This window comes from Giraffa tippelskirchi, chromosome 2 (assembly GCF_054371585.1).
Source record: "Giraffa tippelskirchi isolate mGirTip1 chromosome 2, T2T-mGirTip1v1.2.pri, whole genome shotgun sequence".
NCBI lineage: Eukaryota > Metazoa > Chordata > Mammalia > Artiodactyla > Giraffidae > Giraffa > Giraffa tippelskirchi.
The window spans coordinates 68,360,081-68,376,237 of NC_137276.1; the positions used below are offsets into that span (position 1 = coordinate 68,360,081).

Sequence of the window (16,157 nt, forward strand, 5' to 3'; positions counted from 1 at the left end):
GCAGAGGAACCTGGCAGGCTACAGTGCATGGGGTTGCAGAGTTGGACACGACTGAAGTGACTGATCACGCACACACATTGGGCCTTAGTTGCATCATGAGAGATCTTTTGTTGCACACTCAGATTCTCTAGTTGCGGCAGACAGGCTCTCTAGTTGTGGTGCTTGGGCTTAGTTGCTCTGAGGCATGTGGGATCTTAGTTCCCTGACCAGAGATCGAACCTGCCTCCCCTGAATTGAACGGCTGATTCTTCATCACTGAACCACCAGGCAAGTCCCCATAATGAATTTATAATTCAGTTGTATTTTGAAAATAATTTGAATAAGTATTTCTACTTCAATTTTAATAATTATAAATTTAAAACATTATTCATTTGAGAAAATGTTTTTACAAGATTTCTTTTATTATATAGCAGGTGATACATTTATAAACTATATTCTAACTATGAAAATGGATCTATGAAGTAATATGTCCTTTTTAGGTTGGAGTTACTAGGTTTATCATGTGTGTAGCTGATGGTTACTTTTTAGTGTGGAAATAAGTGAATGAAAAATTAAGAAGAAAAATGATTTCAGAGCAGGAGTTCTTTGTTCAAAGCAGAATTTTCACTGTTCTATAGCAAAGTGAAAAAAATAAAAATGTAGGAAGATTTTTTTTAAAGCAAAATAATTTAGAAATTATGTCCTTCCTACCTTTGTGATTTAAAATGTGCTTTCCTTTTATGAAATAGTGTCATAGTAGATTGTATTGGTTTGTTGGGATGCCATAACAAAATACCACAGACTGGGTGTCTTAAACAATATTTCTCAGGGTTCTGGAGGTTAGAAGTCCAAGATCAAGGTATATGCATATTTGGTTTCTTTTGAGGCCTCTCCCCTTGCCTAGCAGATGGCTGCTTTATCCTCACAAAGGCTTTTCTTCTTACAAGTGAAAGTGAAGGTGCTCAGTCGTGTCTGACTCTTTGCGACCCCATGGACTGTAGCCCACCAGGTTCCACCGTCCATGGGATTTTCCAGGCAAGAATACTGGAGTGGGTTGCCATTTCCTTCTCCAGGAGATCTTCCTGATCCAGGGATTGAACCCGGGTCTCCCGCATTGTAGGCAGACACTTTACTGTCTGAGCCACCAGGGAAGTCCCTTCTTCTTATAAGCATCAGTAATATTTGATTAGGATCCCATATTTGAAAGGATGCCTAAAAGCATCCTTTAACTTCATCCCTTTAAAGAGCTCATCTCCAAATAAGGTTACATTCTGAGCTACTGGGAGTTGGGACTTCAATAAATGAATTTTAAGGGAACATAATTCAGTACCTAACATAGATGAAAACTTTTTTTTTTTTAAACAAATATAACCCTGTATTGGTTCCCTTAATATTATTTGAAGTTTTGTTGTTTTGTCAAATCCAAAAATCAGGGCCAGCCATTTAAATAATTATTTCTATCAACATTTTACCACTTCAGTAAAATGTGATTTGGCAGTTATCATATCTACAAAGTTTATTTAAAAAACAAAGTAAATTCAAAAGAGGTTGCGTGTTAAATTAATAAAATGAGCTTTTGGACTATAGTTGCCTGTCATAATGCCTGCCTGGCCTAAGTAGGCACTCTAATAAACACCAGATTGAATAACTGAATTTTTGAATCTAAAGAATCAGGGTTTTAATTTTTTCCTCTTTTTTCACTAGACTGTCTGATTTACAGCACTGATGACTTTTAATGACTTGTGGAGGGGAAAAGCATTCTCACTCCCCCGGTCTGCTCTGCTTTTGTCACAGACATATTTCCCAACTGTTGATAAGATTGAGCATTAGCTCTTGTTTACTTTCCTCTCCCATGATGTTTGAAGCTTCTAAATAAGAAATAGCCTCTAAAGAAATAGTGCCACTCGAATAGGGATTTCGGATAGGTCAGCCTTGTGCTAAGCACTCTGTTAACTTGATTCCATCTAACTTAGGAGGAGATCTTTCACATTAAAACATTAAGAACTCTCCTGAACTCAAGACTTAAAAAGGCAGGTGACTATACTTTGATAATACAATCAAAAGAAAGAGTGTTTCTCTTTGAATAAAAAGTAAGAAGAAAACTGGGCAACTTTCCTCAGTAATTTGTTTGAATTCCCCAGTGTGTCCAGCACAATCACAATTGTATGTATGTGTAACAGCACATTTTCAAAGCCACTTATTACTGGATCATGGCTTGAATTCATGGCATAGCAAAATGATTATGAAAAGATAATTTTACATAAAAGTGATTAAGCTCTTAAGTCAGCTCTAAATGGTAAAGATAATTAGTTTCTCTTATATTTGATATTGTATGAGTGAATGAATGAGGCACATATTTCTTGAGAAAATTATTATGTGATAAATATTGTACTAGCAACTGGGGCTTCCCTGATAGCTCAGTTGGTAAAGAATCCACCTGCAACGCAGGAGACCTTAGTTCGATTCCTGGGTTGGGAAGATCCGCTGGAGAAGGGATAGGCTATCCATTCCAGTATTCTGGCCTAGAGAGGAGTCACAAAGAGTCAGATATGACTGAGCAACTTTCACTTTGTGTAGGATATAAAAATGCTTAAGGTGGTGCTAGTGATAAAGAATCCGCCTGCCAATGCAGGAGACGAGTTTGATCCTTGGGTCGGGAAAATCCCCTGGAAAAGGAAATGGTGACCCACTCCAGTATTCTTGCCTAGAGAATCTCATGGACAGAGGAACCTGGAAGGCTACAGTCCATGAGTTTGCAGAGTCAGACATAACTGAAACAACTTAGCACACTTGGCACAGTTGATAATTTAGTGAAGTAAGACAGATATCTGAATATCTCGTAGTTTAAAAGGGGCATGCTGTATTAGTTTAGGTATGTCATGTGATTAGTACATGCCTGGCACGTAGTAAGCACTAAGTGTACGATTACTATTGTTACATATTAAACCTTGTGATAATCAGGTAACAGAATTGTGCCCTCTTCCCCTTCTCATTACCTTTCCTCCAATTCTCCATCTCAAAAACACTGTTTCTTGTATATCCTTCCAGATATCCTGTGCATTACACACATACATGTGTTTCTGTTCTTTTCTCTACTCAAATGGGAACACTATCCTGTGGCATAGCTATCATTTATTCAGTTTCTATGTCTTGGAGATTTTTCCATGTTTAGTATGTAAGTTCTACCCTTTTTTTTTTCTTAATCTGCTACATGGTTTCCATTGTATGAACCATAATTTATTTAACTTGCTCTATTTGAGCCTTTCCAGGTTATTTCAATTTTTCCCCAAAACACAAAGAGCAGTATAGTGAATAGCTTTACATACAAGTTCTTGCATGTGAAATATACCGTGAGATAAATACTTCTTATTGGAATGGATCAAAGAGTGTATATGTACATTTAGAATTAGATTGGGATTCCCTGGTGGCTCAGATGGTAGAGAATCCACCTGCAATGGTGGGAGACCCTGGGCTGGGAAGGTCCCCTGGAGAAGGGAACAGCTACCCACTCCAGTATTCTGGCCTGGAGAATTCCATGGACAGAGGAGCCTGGTAGGCTACAGTCCATGGGGTTGCAAAGACATGCTGGGAAGGTCCCCTGGAGAAGGGAACAGCTACCCACTCCAGTATTCTGGCCTGGAGAATTCCATGGACAGAGGAGCTTGGTAGGCTACAGTCCATGGGGTTGCAAAGACATGACTTAGTGATTTTCACACACACATAATTAGATTACCATATAGTTCAGCAAACAACAGATGCACTTTGGTAAGTTGCAGATCTTAGGGCCACTAAATTGTAAAACCCAGAAAACAGTTCATGTTCATTGGGATTCTTGTGTTTAGTCTTTTCCACTCTAGGACAGACTCTGTTGAGTACCTCAGTTTGAAGCTTATGGAACAATTTACCAGCCGTCCCTGACCCCCTGCCATACCAGGGATTGCCCAAGATATAAAGCAAAAATAAAACCAGAGTATACTTTTCTTCTAGTATCTTCCACAGAGACAGGATGAGCTCAGGATATTCTTCTCAGTTTTATGGCTTCTGGGTGTCCGGAAATGTTGAAATACAATTCTAAAACATTTTTGCTCCTTTAAGTAAAGGGCAACTCAACAGAGCAAATCTCGAAAACATGGGCAGAATTCACAATTTCCTATGATCCCCAATAGTTCCTAGTCTCCCACGGACATATACCAGCCTGTCAAAAACATGCCTTTTGATGAGCAAATTAGAAATGCGAACAAAGACTTTGCAGATATTTTTCATAAAGAGAGAGCTGGATCAGAGGAAGATAAGGTTGCTTTCCCGCTTATGAATTTTCATATCCTTTCCGTGCCCAGATCTGATTGTGGTTACAAGATCAATCATAGCAGCAAGTGTGGATGACTAATGCAGTTATTGAGAGGGGTCTTTAATTTCCTGAAGGCAAACACCATTACCTACCACCTCCGTATCACAGACGAGGAGATGCCAGGGCTACTGGGGACTCAGTGATGGAAGAAATTATAAAACTGATGCAATTACTGAGAAAATGATGAAATGTCTCACAAGAAAGGCTTCAATTCCCTTCAATTTCAGTTTTTGTGATACGCATCAGTGTGGCTGTGCGTTTAGTATTATTCTCAGCTCCCTGTGTTGACTTACCCTCATGGTGGAGAACATTTTGTATCAGGCAAGTCATTCTTACCCATTGTCCTCCCACCTCGGCTCTCATGTCTTCCAATGTTTTTGCTTTGATGACTTTTGTATTAATTACCAGCCAAAAGTAAATGTTTTCACAGTGGAATCAAGGTTAGGTTGAAGAAGAATTAGCTCTTTCTCTGGTTCTAACCTATTGTGAGATTTAGGGCAAATGACTTAAATTCTCTGACGCAGTTTTTTCTCCCTGACGCTGGAATTAAGAATCTCCCCTTTATAGAACATAGACTCATGGCTCAGGACCAGGTTCAGAGTTGGCCTGTTCAGGGTTCTGGTGGGGGCCAGGAGATTGTGGAAACATAGGGAGTGTGTAGTCCAGAAGAGGAAGTCAAAGATTAGTGAGGACAGGAAAGGCAGAGAAGGAGAATGTTCCTTCTCTGTCATTTTTTCTAATAACTCTTCCTTTCTTACTATTCATTTAAGTGAAAGGGCAGACACAGAAAAGGAGAGATTACAATTAAGTATGTGTTAATATATCTATCTATATGCACAGCCTCAAACACCTCAATTATTTTTTTTACATTCATTTGAGTTCAATGCCATTCTTGATAGCATCCCATCTCTGAAGATAATGGTGACTAGTTTTCAGAGTATATTAAAGTATTTAAATACTTCCAGCTCACTGGACTATCAGGGGAGGTTCTAAAACAGGTAAAATAATACCAACAATAATAATAAGTCTTACCTTTACCAGTTTCCAAGGCATTTTCTCATGTATTATGTTTAAATCTCACAACTACATTTTCTGGAGGAATTTGTAACTTTTTTATATCCTAAAAACCACAATAGAATGGAAAACAGATTTTTAAATTTAATTAATTTTTTTGTGTGTGAAATAATTTTTCTCAGTCTTGCAATCTTGGGAATGTGCACCCCCTGATGTCTGGGTCTCAAACCCAGAGGTTCTGATTTAATTGGCCTCTATGTCTGTCCCAAGGGCGCTGGGTTTTCACAGCTCCAGGTAATACTAAAGGGCCACGTGTTGAGGACCACGTAGGTTAAATAGGTTACAGATGAAATGGTTAACATCTTGATGGCTCTACCTGCATACAGGAGATTAGAGTTCTCCCTTCCGTGCCACTGGTTATTTTTCGGGGTTCCCCTGGCCCCAGAAGCACTTCATTTGGGCTCCCAACAGGTCTGTGAGAGGCCTTCACCTTCGAAAGCAGTTGCCTTCGCCAGGGTTCGCTCCGGTTCTCACCTCCAGCCAAGGAGGCCGCTTGGAGCGCCCCCTGCTGCCGCTGCCGCGCGTTGAGTACCTGCTGGAGGGAAGTAGGGCCTGCTGGGGTGCCTGTTTCGGAGGCTTGTTCTCTCCAGGCTCGTTTTAAACAATTCCCCAGCGGCTGCGACTCGCCCTCGCCTGACTGGGAGCACAGAACTGGCTCTCCCAGACCGTCCTTCTCCTCTTTCACCTTGGCCTCACCCCCAATGCCTTTCCTCTGCCAGCTGGAGAGAAGTGGGTGAGGGATTGGCAGGGGGAGCCGTGGGTTCGGAGGTCTACGGCTCTTGCTTCAACAGTGTTTGGACAGAACAGACCGAGGGACACCCCTTCAAGCATCGACCTCCCCCAACCTTTTTTTCCAGTTGCAAGCTTTGGAATTAGTTATTCGGCTATCCTCAGCCGCCAGGACATGCTAACACCATTTTTTGAGCTTAACTCCTTATTACCGATCAACCGTGAGCTCCGCGATACCTCAGAATTATCCCGCTGAGATGGAGGTTGTCTTCAGCCGCCTGGTCAACAGGGATCTGCGGGCCTCCTACACCTCTCTCTCTCTGGGCTTGTATTTCCACCACGAAGGATATGGCTCTAGAGAACCTGGGACACTATTTTCCGGAAATTGGCTGAGGAGAAGCACGAGGGTGAAGCTCTCCTGAAAATGCAAACCACCAGCAGTAGCCACTTGCAGGAGTGGGGTAAAACCCAGGACTGTGTGGAAGCCGCCATTCTGATGGCCTGCCCGTGCAGACTCCCACCTCTGTGACTTCTTGGCGAGCGGCTTCCTAGACAGGAAGGTGAAACTCATCAAGAAAATGGGCAGCTACCTGACCAACCTCCGCAGGCTAGCTAGTTCCCAGGCGGGGCAGGGCGAGTATCTCTTCCAAAGGCTCACCTCCAGCATGACTAGTGGCCTCCGAAGCCCAGCGGCCTTTGAGGAGCCCCTCCGGTGACAGGGCTTCTGCCTGAAGCCCCTCTCTGCAGCCACTAAGTAGCTTTTTAAGCACTCTGGAGCTCTCTCCCAAGCCTTAGACCATATAGAAACAGTAAAGCTTTTTGCAGAAAAAACAGAAGGAAAGGAAAGAAAAAAAAAAAAGCCTGCATTAAGGTTATTTACCAGATCATACTTAAAGGGAAATGATGGCTGTGTGGCCTCAGGCAAGTCCTTTACTTCTCTGAACCCATTTCCTCTCTTAAAATGAGATGTGGAAGGAAAGTAGGAAAATTGGGAATCCAAAATAGACTGTTCTGCTTTTGATTCTTATCTTCCAGTTTAAATTCAAGGAATTACAAAGTCTTTACATCAAGGCAGGGTCAGTACACTGGGCAACATCCATGGTGACATCATCCGTGGTGAGAAATGTGTGGTTAAGAAGGTCGCTCTGGAGATAGCAGTTACCTTCACGGTAAGCTTAGGTAAGTTCATTACCCTCCCTGTGCCTCAGTTTCCTTATCAGTAAAATGGGATAATAACTAATATCAAACACAAATATTAACTATTAATAGTAATGACTGGGGAAGAAAATCAGAGAGTGACTAAAAAGATCTTTTTCCAACACCATCCCATTCCTTTGGTAGTCCACCATCTGAAGCGACTTAGCAGCAGCAGCAACAACTCTCAAGAAGCTCTGCCCTAGAACTGCATCTCTAATACAGTAGTCACTGACCATTTAAATTAATTAAAATGAAATAACATTAGAAATGCAATTCTTCAGTCACACTGGCCATATTTCAAGTGCATAAGAGCCACATGTGGCTAGTGGTTACAGAATTATAGTATTGGACACTGCAGATTATAGAACATTTCCATCATCTCAGAATGTTCTATTGGACAGCGATGCTCTAGAATAATTATTGTTATGTAATTATTATTTTTTGTAGCCACAGAGCATCTAGATGAAGCAGATTACCTGGGACAAGGGTGACAGACTCTTAAAGTCAACAAGCAAGTGACATAAATGAATGAAGCAGGCCAATTATAAGGGAATCAAGAGCACAAGTGCAATGGTAAGTGGCCAGTGATACTCCAGGTCGATGGCAGGACACCAACTGGGAGTGCTGGGGACTGTGGTAACTTGAGAAAAGCATATTCAGATTCAGCCAATGTTGCCATGGAAGAGGCTAAGCCTAGGTTAGGATAATTGTTTCATTTTTGTTTAAAAAGCTAGACATCTGGATTTTATGTGATTCATAAATTTTGATTACTAGCCACACATGGCTCTTATGCACTTGAAATATAGCTAGTGTGACCGAGGAACTGGGATTCCTAATATTATTTCATTTTAATTAACTTTAAGTCAAAATTTAAAAAAATGTGCTTTCCTGGTGGTTTAGTGGCTTCCATGGTGGTCCGGTGGCTAAGACTCTATACTCCCTATGCTGAGGGCCTGGGTTCAATCCCTGGTCAGAGAACTAGATCCCATATGCTGCAGCTGAAAGGTCCCACATGCCACAACAAAGACTGTAGGTCCTGCGTGTACCTCGACTAAGACCTGGTGCAGCCAAATAAATCAATAAAAATTAATATTAAAAAACGATGAATTCAGTTCTGAAGATCCAAGTACAGCATGGTGATTATAGTTAATAATACTGTATTATATACTTGAAAGTATATGAGAGTAGATCTTAAATGTTCTCACCACAAAAAGGAATTGGCAGTTGTGTGAGTTGATGGAGGTATAAGCTAATGGTATGATGGTAATCATTTTGCAGTGTATAAATGTATCCAGTCAACTCTTTGTACACCTTAAACTTTCACAGTGTTATACATCAGTTATATTCAGTAAAGCTAGAAAAAAAAAGGAAAAGGGGAATTTGGATGGAGACACTCAGGGGAAATGCCATGTGACTGGCAAAGGCAGAGACTAGAGTGGTAAAACTGCAAACCAAGAAACACCAAGGATTGATGGCTATCCCCAGACTAGAAAGAGGCAAGGAAGAATTCTCATCTTATTACTCATCAGAGGGAGCATGATCCTAATAACACCTTGATTTCTGGCCTCTGGGACCACAGGACAATAAATGTTTTTGTTGGCTCAAGTTACCTACTCTCTGGTTCTTTGTTTTGGCATCACTAGGAAGCAAATGCATTCCATGCTAAAAAGTTAGAAGAGTAAATCTATAACTTAGACTCTTCTTTTTTGTCTTTGCTTCTTTTTTCTACTACAACATAATCTAAACATCTTCAGTATATGTTCATCTTGGGTATGATCTTCAGTTACTTTGTATAAGGAGAATGACGGAGAACTGAAAATCTAAACAAGAGGGAGAGGTTGAGGTGGAGGTAAAGAGGGCGGGATTAGAAATCTAGACAAATGCATACACTGCCTTACCAATCAACACAGCCCCATGAGACAGCGTTGAATTTCCTGAACAAGCCATTGTTAGTTCCTCTGGGCCATTGTTAGTTCCTTCTCGGGAATCACAAACGTGGCTTTATGGTCTTGGAGCTGCCATTTACTAACTCAGAAACATTGGGCAAACCATTATTTACAGATGATTTAGTGAGTTGGCCAAAGAATTTGTTTGGGTTTTTCATAAAACGTTATGGAAAAATCTGAATGAACTTTTTGGCCAACCCAATATTTTTCTCCTCAGTAAAGTGAGGGAGTTGGGTTACACCAGGAAGCCTCCCTCGCTTGCCCTGCACTGAACAGCATCTGAACCAATCTGCACCTGCTGTAGTGTGTATCACTTGCTTGTTCTTGGTTATTGCCTATCGCTGCCACAAGACTGTGAGCTCCTTGAAGCAGGGACTGTCTTGTTCACCACCAGATCTCGTTGAACCCCTGACCTCACACACAGCAGATCAACAAAAAGTAGCCTGTTACAACAACACTGTATTTATGATAATCCTGTACAAATCTATGGTAAAAATTTTCTTTTAGAGAGCTAGAGGAAAAAAAAAATCTGTGTGCCTGTAACTGTTTAACTCTTTACTGTGAGTGCTGCCAGGGCCTGCTCTTCCATTTTCTATTTGGCTATCAGTCTCTGAGAGCCCCCCCCGCCATGGTGGCTTCCACCTCACTGAGCTCTGACACTATTTATGCATTTGGTACAGTGCCCAAAGCTGTGCTGAGGACAACTAAAGTGCTTGCCCAGGGTAGATTTTTGTATATTTGTGTATGTGTGCATGATGTTTTGTGCTTTTCAATGATGAGAGTAAAGCCTTACAAGTAGTTTCAGAGAGAAAACAGGTAAGTGATACAGTACTGGAGGTGTTTAACAAGGGTTTGGAAACAAGGATTTTTCCTTTGCTCAAGGGAAGACATCAGAACTGTAGATATGCATGTACAGTTGAAGCCCTAAGGGAAAACGAGCCAGTGAGAGCATTTCAAACACAGGAGGTTGGTTTCTGCAATGAGTATCAAATGAAATCTTTCTTTAGGAGTGATTTCATTTCAGGATAAAGAGGAATTTCACGATGCACAGTTAGTGTGTGAAAAATGTATAATGTGGTCTTTAGCGATTTTTGCAGAGTGATAGACACATCAAGGTGTTGGCATTTTGGTGAACTAGTTTTACAAAAAGCATGGCTATTTCTTCACAAGTTGATTTCTAAAATCTTTTCTGTTCTAAATTTCTATGCTTATCTGAGTAGGTTTTTTTCTAATTTCAGAATTATTCAAAGTAGGTTTTATCCAAGCTAAAATTTTATAGAAGATGTGAGAAGAAAATGTAAAGACTTCTTTCAGGGGACCAATATATTCACATCCTCCCCTAAAACAGAGGTTCTTAAGCTGCCATTGCCATTCCTTAAATGGCCACAAGATGGCAGCCTTGGGCCAGGAGTGGGAGACAGGTCCGCTCGCCCCGCCCCAAACCTATTTGCTAGTTGCTGTGCTGTTGGAAAAGACACCAGATTTGGTTGTTTCTTTGCTTCTGCACCTCTACAGTGTGGTTAGCTGGTATCCTTGTCCACCACTGACATTTCGTGAATAAAACCTAAGAAATCTTAAACAATCCTGCAATTTTGAAAGTTGCTCTGGCTGTACTTTGACCACCTTCTCCACCCAATTCTGGCCTTATTTGCGGTTTCCTCCACGTTGACAATTTTGGAGAATGGGCCCAGAGGGAGCTCTTAACGGACTATACTATACTGCCCAATCTCCCCACTCCTAGCCTCTTTTCTGCATCTATCTTGAGTATTTTCAATACAAATTTATTTCCTATCTCAAGGATCCATGCCAGTGTTTTTTGGTCATTAGACTCCTCTCCTCAATCATTTAAAAAAAGTGTAGATTCCTGGGGTCACCTCATATCTATTGAACCTGAATCTCCAACAGTGAGGTGCAAGGGTCGTGATTTTAGTAATCCGTCATAGGTGATTCTTCTACTTTTTGAGAATCTCTGATATAATAAGAACCCCTTCACTGCCCTGGATTCTGGTGGGTCAAGGAAGATACTACTTCAAATAACCTGTGAAGTAAGGAAAGAGAGAAGAAGATGATTGTTGATGATGATAATAATATGGTCTATGCCATGATAGACCCATATATATCTCAGAATCAGTCAGTCAAGGCCAGTATCTCCTGGGATGGATGCTGGATCATCATATTGCCAACAAAGAACAGAAAGTAACATGATTGGCTACTGCAGTCATTCAGACTGAATTTAGCTTTGCATAAGTTCTTTTAAGTGGTGAAACAAGGGGCAAGAAGGGTACTAGGGGAGAGGTGGATGTATCTTGTAATCCAATAGAGTTAGTAATAAACTTCCCAGAAAAGCAGATGTTAAGACCACAAACCCTTAACTTGAAATTCATTAGCCTCTTTCCTTTGAAATTACTATCTTATCACCATGACACTCAATTGTTTTCAGTGAGGGTTCCTCCAAGAGTCAATTTCAGCAGCAGTTTTAGGGACTGGTAGCTGATTCAGTATAAAGTCAGAAACAGCAGCAAGTACAACTTAGTAAACAAATATACAGTAAAATATAGCAACTGTAATAGTAATCAAAGAAAAGCAGATTAATAAAAGATGAGTAGCATGCCACCTGTTAAATCAGCAAAAAAAAGTTGCAAGTGATAATATTCAATGTAGATAAGGATTTTATGATCTCAGCTTTCTTATGCATTACTGGTAGCACTAGAAATTGGCACAACTCTTTAGCAATGTAATTTAGGACTATGTATTTGCAGCCACAAAGATGTTCATATCCTTAGCTTCAATATTCTCATTCTTGGAGATGTAGATCCTAAAGAAATAAAATAAAATATGGAAAAAAAAACTTCTATCACAGGGATGTACATTATTTAACATTGCTGTTTAGCAAAAATTAAAAAAGGAAGCAGCCACAGTGTATCATTGCTTCATTAAATTTGATGCAGCTACTGTTTAGTTTATTACAGAAACATTAAAAATCATGATTATGAAGGCAGAGGAGAGCAAAAACCTTATGAAATAATTTTAATGAAGAATGTAAAATATACTATTCTTACAAAAGAAGCAACAGGCCTCAAATGAAGTCATGTGTGCTAAGCCCACATCACCAACCTGAAACTTAGAACCTGACCTAGTTGCAGTTTCAGTCTCTCCCAGGAATGTAGTTTTAACTGCTCAGTTTGGAATTTTCTGGTGAGGCCAGTGAGGCCATCTGCCACAGGAGACTTTTCCATCCTCCAAAGGAGGATAAGTCTTTCCTTTTATCTTCCCCCCTTTGCCTATAAAAACTTTCCATCTTACATAGCTTCTCAGAGCGCCTTTCTCTTTGCTAGATGGGTTGCTGCCCAATTCATGAATTGTTCAATAAAGTCAATTAGGTCTTTAAAATTTACTTGGTCGAATTTTGTTTTTTAATACTATATTAAATTGCTGTAGTCTTTCCCATCAGGAAGCTTCTATAAGCCTTTTATCCTTATCCACCAGAGGGCAGACACAGTGAAAACCACAATCACAGAAAACTAATCCAACTGATCTCATGGACCACAGCCTTGTCTAACTATGAGTCATGCTGTGTAGGGCCACCCATGATGGATGGGTCATGGTGGAGAGTTCTGACAAAACGTGGTCCACTGGAGAAGGGAATGGCAAACCACTTCAGTATTCTAGCTTTGAGAACTCCATAAACAGTATAAAAAGGCAAAAAGGTATGACATTGAAAGATGAACTCCCCGGGTTGGTAGGTGCCCAATATGTTACTAGAGAAGAGTGGAGAAATAACTCCAGAAATAATGAAGGGATGGAGCCAAAGCAAAGACAACACCCAGTTATGGATGTGACTGGTGATGAAAATAAAGTTCAATGCTGTAAAGAGCAATATTGCATAGGAAACTGGAATATTATGTCCATGAATCAAGGTAAATTAGAAGTGGTCAAACAGGAGATGGCAAGAGTGAACATTGACATTTTAGGAATCAGTGAACTAAAATGGACTGGAATGGGAGAATTTAATTCAGATGACTTTTATATCTACTACTGTGGGCAAGAATCCCTTAGAAGAAAAGGAGTAGCCATCATAGTCAACAAAAGAGTCTGAAATGCAGTACTTGGATGCAATCTCAAAAATGACAGAATGATCTCTGTTCATTTCCAAGGCAAACAATTCAATATCACAGTAATACAAATCTATGCCCCAACCCACTAATGCCGAAGAAGCTGAAGTTGAATGGTTCTATGAAGACCTACAAGACCTTCTAGAACTAACAACCAAAAAAGATGTCCTTTTAATCACAGGGGACTGGAATGCAAAAGTAGGAAGTCAAGAGATACCTAGAGGAACAGGCAAGTTTGGCCTTGGAGTACAGAGTGAAGGAGGGCAAAGACTAACAGAGTTTTGTCAAGAGAATGCACTGGTCATAGCAAACACCTTCTTCCAACAACACAAGAGACGACTCTACATGTGGACATCACATATGGTCAATACTGAAATCAGACTGATTATATTGTTTGCAGCCAAAGATGGAGAAGCTCTATACAGTCAGCAAAAACAAGACTGGGAGCTGACTGTGGCTCAAATCATGAACTCCTTTTTGCCAAATTCAGACTTAAATTGAAGAAAGTAGAGAAAACCACTAGACCATTCAGGTATGACCTAAATCAAAACCCTTACGATTATACAGTGGAAGTGACAAACAGATTCAAAGGATTAGATCTGATAGACAGAGTACCTGAAGAAATATGGATGGAGGTTTGTGACAATATACAGGAAGCAATGATCAAGACCATCATCAAGAAAAGAAATGCAAAAAGGCAATATGGTTGTCTGAGGAGGTCATACAAATAGCTGAGAAAAGAAGAGAAGCTAAAGGCAAAGGAGCAAAGGAAAGATATATGCATCCAAATGCAGAGTTCCAAAGAATAGCAAGGAGAGATAAGAAAGCCTTCCTAAGCAGTTAATTTAAAGAAATAGAGGAAAACAATGGAATGGGAAAGACTAGAGATCTTTTCTAGAAAATTAGAGATACCAAGGGAACACTTCATGCAAAGATAGGCACAATAAAGGACAGAAACAGAAAATATTAAGAAGAGGTGGCAAGTATACACAGACGAACTATACAAAAAAGATTTTCATGACCCAGATAACCATGATGGTGTGATCATTCACCTAGAGCCAGACATCCTAAAATGTGAAGTCAAGTGGGCCTTAGGAAGCATCTCTACAAAACAAAACTAGTGGAGGTGATGGAATCCCAGTTGAACTATTTCAAATCCTAAAAGATGATAGTGTTAAAGTGCTGCACTCAATATGTCAGCAAATTTGGAAAACTCAGTAGTGGCCACAGGACTGGAAAAGGTCAGTTTTCATTCCATCCCAAAGAAAGGCAATGCCAAAGAATGTTTAAATTACTGCACAATTGCATTCATCTCACATGCTAGCAAAGTAATGCTCAATATTCTCCTAGCCAGGCTTCAATAGTACGTGAACCGAGAACTTCCAGATGTTCAAGGTGGATTTAGAAAAGTCAGAGGAACCAGAGATCAAATTGCCAACATCCGTTGGATCATCGAAAAAGCAAGAGAGTTCCAGAAAAACATCTACTTCTGATTTATTGACTATGCCAACGTCTTTGACTGTGTGGATCACAACAAGCTGTGGAAAATTCTTAAAGAGACATGAATACCAGACCACCTGACCTGCCTCCTGACAAATCTGTATGCAGGTCTAGAAGCAACAGTCAGAACCGGACATGGAACAATGGACTGGTTCCAAATTGAGAAAGGAGTACGTCAAGGCTGTATATTGTCACCCTGCTTATTTAAGTTATATGCAGAGTACATCACACAAAATGCCGGGCTGGATGAAGCACAAGCTGGAATCAAGATTGCCAGGAGAAATATCAATAACCTCAGATACGCAGATGACACCACCCTCATGGCAGAAAGTGAAGAAGAACTAAAGAGCCTCTTGATGAAGGTGAAAGAGGAGGGTGAAAAAGCTGGCTTAAAATTCAACATTCAAAAAAACAAAGATCATGGCATCCGATCCCATCACTTCATGGCAAATAGATGGGGAAACAATGGAAACAGTGAGAGACTTTATTTTCTTGGGCTCCAAAATCACTGCAGATGGTGACTGCAGCCATGAAATTAAAAGACGCTTGCTCCTTGGAAGAAAAGCTATGACTAACCTAAGCAGTATATTAAAAAGCAGAGACATTACATTGCCAACAAAGGTCTGTCTAGTCAAAGCTACAATTTTTCCAGTAGTCATGTATGGATGTGAGAGTTGGGTCATAAAGAAGACTGAGTGCTAAAGAATTGATGCTTTTGAACTGTGGTGTTGGAGAAGACTCTTGAGACTCCCTTGGACGGCAAGGAGATCCAACCAGAACATCCTAAAGGAGATCAGTCCTGAATATTTATCAGAAGGACTGATGCTGAAGCTGGAGTTCCAATACTCTGGCCACCTGATGTGAAGAACTGGCTCATTGGAAAAGACCCTGATGCTGTGAAAGACTGAAGGCAGGAGGAAAAGGGGATGACAGAGGATGAGATGTTTGGATGGCATCACCGACTCAATGGACATGAGTTTGAGCAAGTTCCTGGAGTTGGTGATGGACAGGGAAGCCTGGCATGTTGCAGTCCATGGGGTCACAGAGTCAGACATGACCGAGTGACTGAACTTAACTGAATGCTGTATTATTTCCTGTGTATCTCTATATGTTTGAAATAGTCAATGATTTAATTTAAAATTTTATTTATTTTAATTTAGTTAATATTTTTGACTGTGCTGGGTCTTTGTTGCTGCACACGAGCTTTCTCTAGTTGCCCAAAGTAGAGGCTACCCTCTAGTTGCAGTGTGCGGACTTCTCGTTGCGGTGGCT

The 16,157-nt window shown here is 40.5% G+C and overlaps 1 protein-coding gene across 3 annotated transcripts in view; it reads left to right on the plus strand.

Annotated features, from left to right (window-relative positions):
• The first annotated feature begins 151 nt into the window (after positions 1-151).
• The window catches only part of CTNNA3 (catenin alpha 3), a 1,864,976-nt gene continuing 1,848,970 nt past the window's right edge, over positions 152-16,157 (plus strand). For 2 of the 3 annotated variants that reach the window (XM_081568955.1, XM_081568954.1), the window contains exons 1-3: positions 152-267; positions 7,166-7,309; positions 7,775-7,900. The gene's annotated coding sequence lies outside the window, so the exon portion shown is untranslated. Of the gene's footprint in view, positions 268-5,922; positions 7,310-7,774; positions 7,901-16,157 lie in introns of those variants that run through there. The other variant, XM_081568943.1, reaches the window with a different exon arrangement.